General features: G+C 44.0%; 1 pseudogene; it reads left to right on the forward strand.

The window, feature by feature from the left end:
* Positions 1–270: 270 nt before the first annotated feature.
* Positions 271–1,913, forward strand: LOC123800398 (stress-induced-phosphoprotein 1 pseudogene; annotated as a pseudogene).
* The last annotated feature ends 1,600 nt before the right edge of the window (positions 1,914–3,513 follow it).

The raw sequence follows: 3,513 nt of genomic DNA on the forward strand, positions 1-3,513 counted from the left end.
TCTGCACTTTGCCCCTACACCAGTGTAAATATTGTAAGTATGACCATCTGGCTCATGTCATCGATGACTACATGGCATATTGGCCTCAGATTAGGAGGAAAATCTTCATCAAACTAACAGTGACATCTCCAAGGACTTAGGTCCTTTTAATCTCTCCATTTTGGGGGAGACTTCCCTTTAAAAAAGTTATCCAAATATTAAATGAAAAGAGTTTTTAAGGGTTGGGAATGTGGTGCAGATGGAATTGATTCAACTGGGTTCTACGCCAGGCTATGGAGCAGGTAAATGAGCTAAAAGAGAAGGGCAATAAGGCCCTGAGTGTGGGCAACATGGACGGAGTGTTACAGTGCTTCTCTGAAGCAATAAAGGTAGACCCCCAGAACCATGTGCTTTACAACAATTGCTCAGCAGCCTATGCCAAGAAAGATGACTGCCAGAAGGCTTATGAGGATGGTTGCAAAACTATTGACTTAAAGCCTGACTGGAGCAGGGGCTATTCACAAAAAGCAGCAGCTCTTAAGTTCTTACACCGATCTGAAAAAGCCAAGGGAATCTACAAAGAAGGTTTAAAACGTGAAACAAATAATCCTCAGCTCAAAGAAGGCTTACAGAATATGGAGGCCCAGTTGTGCAGAGAGGAAATTCATGAATCTTTTCAACATGTCCAATCTGTATCAAAATTCGGAGAGTGACTCCAGGACAAGGACACTGCTCACTGATCCTACCTACCAGCAACTGATAGAGCAACTATGAAACAAGCTGTCTGACCTGGGTAAGAAACTATAAGATCTCTGGATCATGACTACTCTCAGTGTCCTCTTGGGAGTCGATCCGGGCAGTATAGATGAGGAGGAGGGAGTTGCAACAGCTCCACCACCACCTTCTCTCAAAGAGGATACCATGTCAGAGCAGTGGAAGAAGATCTCCCACAGAAGAAGAAGCAGGTACTGAAAGAAAAAGAGTTGGGGAGTGAGGCCTACAAGACAAATGACTTTGACATAACCTTGAAGCACTATGAGAGAGCCAAGGACCTCGATCCCACCAACATGACCTACATGACCAGTCAAGCAGCTGTGTACTTCAAGAAGGGCAACTACAGTAAATGCCTGGAACTTTTTGAGAAGTCCATCAAAGTGGGGTGAGAAAACCAAGACGACTATCGACAGATTGCCAAAGCTTATGCTCGAATTGGCAACTCTACTTCAGATGAGAACAGGCGCGTTCAGGATGGTATGGCCATAGACCGCAACTCCTACTTCAAAGAGGAAAAGTGCAAGGATGTCATCTGTTTCTATAGCAAGTCTTTGGCAGAGCCCTGAACCCCAGATGTGCTTAAGAAATGCCAACAGGTGGAGAAAATTCTCAAGGACCAAGAGTGGCTGGCCTATATAAACCCAGACCCGGCCTTGGAGGAGAAGAACAAAGGCAATGAATGCTTTCAGAAAGGGGACCCTTCCCAGGCCATGAAGCATTATTTAGAAGCCATGAAACAGAACCCAAGAGATGCCAAATTGTACAGCAATTGAGCTGCCCACTACACCAAACTCCTGGAGTTTCGGCTGGTGTACAAGGACTGTGAGGAATGTATCCAGCTGGAGCCAACCCTCATCAAGGGTTACACACGGCGAGCAGCTGCACTAGAGAAGATGAAGGACTACAGAAAAGTCATGGGTGTCTACTGGAAGACGTTAGATCTGGACTCCAAAGGTAAGAAGGCAGCAGACAGTTACCAACGCTGTATGATGGCCCACTATAACCGACATGACAACCCTGAGGTGCAGCAGATAATGAGTGATCCGGTCATGCGGCTTATCCTGGAACCAATGCAGAAAGACCCCCAGGCACTCAGTAAACACTTAAAGAATCCTGTAATAGCACCGAAGATCCAGAAGCTGATGGATGTGTGGGTCTGATCACAGTTTGTTGATGATTTGCTTACCATCTTCTTCCCTTCGCCCTCATGTGGAAAGAGGAGCTGGGGCTGCGGCAAGTAGCTCAGAGCAGAGACGAGAGCAAGGGAAAGCAAACAACTTCTCTCTGTATATTTACGTAGACCTATGTGGAAGATACAAAGAGTCCTACTCACGTTACTTGTACCACCACTGCCTCGGAGCCCTCCCAGCACACGCATGGTCTCTTCTGCTGCCCTGGGGTTCCGTGTTCCCTTCCTCACCCTCAGTCACTGTCTCCTCTGCTCTCCCATAGTTGGTTATTTTTTATTTGAGGTGGTGGGCATGTATGAGGAGGAGAGGGTGTTCTTCCTGACCTCAGGTCCCAACTGTCTTCATGTCGTTAACTCCACAAGCCCTTCTCCAATGAAACAAGCCAGTTGGGCATGGTTATAAAAAAAAATTTTTAAAAATAGTTTTTAGAGAATCAGATAAAGAATTCCAATAAAAGCAGTAGTAGCAGTCATGCATGCTTTGCCATGGCTCTTTTCCCCTCTGATATTGTTACTTAGTAATGTCCCAGGTAGTGGCTGTTCAATCAATGCATGCATCAATGTATGCAGATTATGATGACTTGGAACAGTGCTTTCAGTAACATGCACAAGAAGTAAGTCTTTATTATTTTAAGCCAGTAATATTTCAGTGTTACCAAAGTATTACCAAATAACCCAGCTTATCCTGACAGATAACAATCAGTGTAAGTATATCAGTGTAAGTCAATCACTAGGGCTCCAATTTCAGAGAGACCTGGTTTGAATACTGGTTCTGCTGTCTGTTAGCTGCATGCCTTAGGTAGACTTCTCTATATCTCTGAACTTCCATTTTTTCTTTAGAAAAAAACTGATAATAATAGCATTGTTGCAGGGGTTGAATGACTAAATACAAATAAAATATTCAGCATATGGTCTACACATAGTAAGTGTTCAATAAATGGTAGTTATTATTTTAAAAGATTTTATTCATTTATTTGTCAGAGAGAGAGAGAGAGAGAAGGCGTGCGAGAGAGCAGAAGCAGGGGGAGCGGCAGGCAGAGGGAGAAGCAGGTTCCCCTCTGAGCAAGGAGCCCGGTGACGGGACTCGATGCCAGGACCCTGGGATCATGACCTGAGCCAAAGGCAGATGCTTAACTGACTGAACCACCCAGGCGTCCCAATGGTAGCTATTACTATTGCTTTCAATCATTCACAATGTTTTAGCCTATTAGTCATAAATCAACAGGCCATGCAAAGACAGGAGGAATGTATGTGAACCAGTAGAGTTATTAAAGTAGATAGAATACTGCCTTTTAGGAGATATAAAAAGGGGTAAGCTCCTCAAACTTTGTGGTGAAAATATGTACACATATGACTATTTTGTGATGGGGAAGGGGGTTATATTTGGTCTTTTAAAATAGTATCTGTGCTTGTTCACACTCCATTCACAGAACAAGCCCTCTTTACTAAAACTTAGAGGATTCTGTGCTAAAAATATTCCATTCCCATTTGGTGTAGTGAAATGTCATATCCATTAGACACCAGCATACCAAATGCTGCTTGCAGATTCTCAACCCAGCAAACCCAAGTCA

This window comes from Ursus americanus, chromosome 6 (genome assembly GCF_024610735.1).
Source record: "Ursus americanus isolate L20-20 chromosome 6, mUrsAme1.1.p, whole genome shotgun sequence".
NCBI classification, from domain to species: Eukaryota; Metazoa; Chordata; class Mammalia; order Carnivora; family Ursidae; genus Ursus; species Ursus americanus.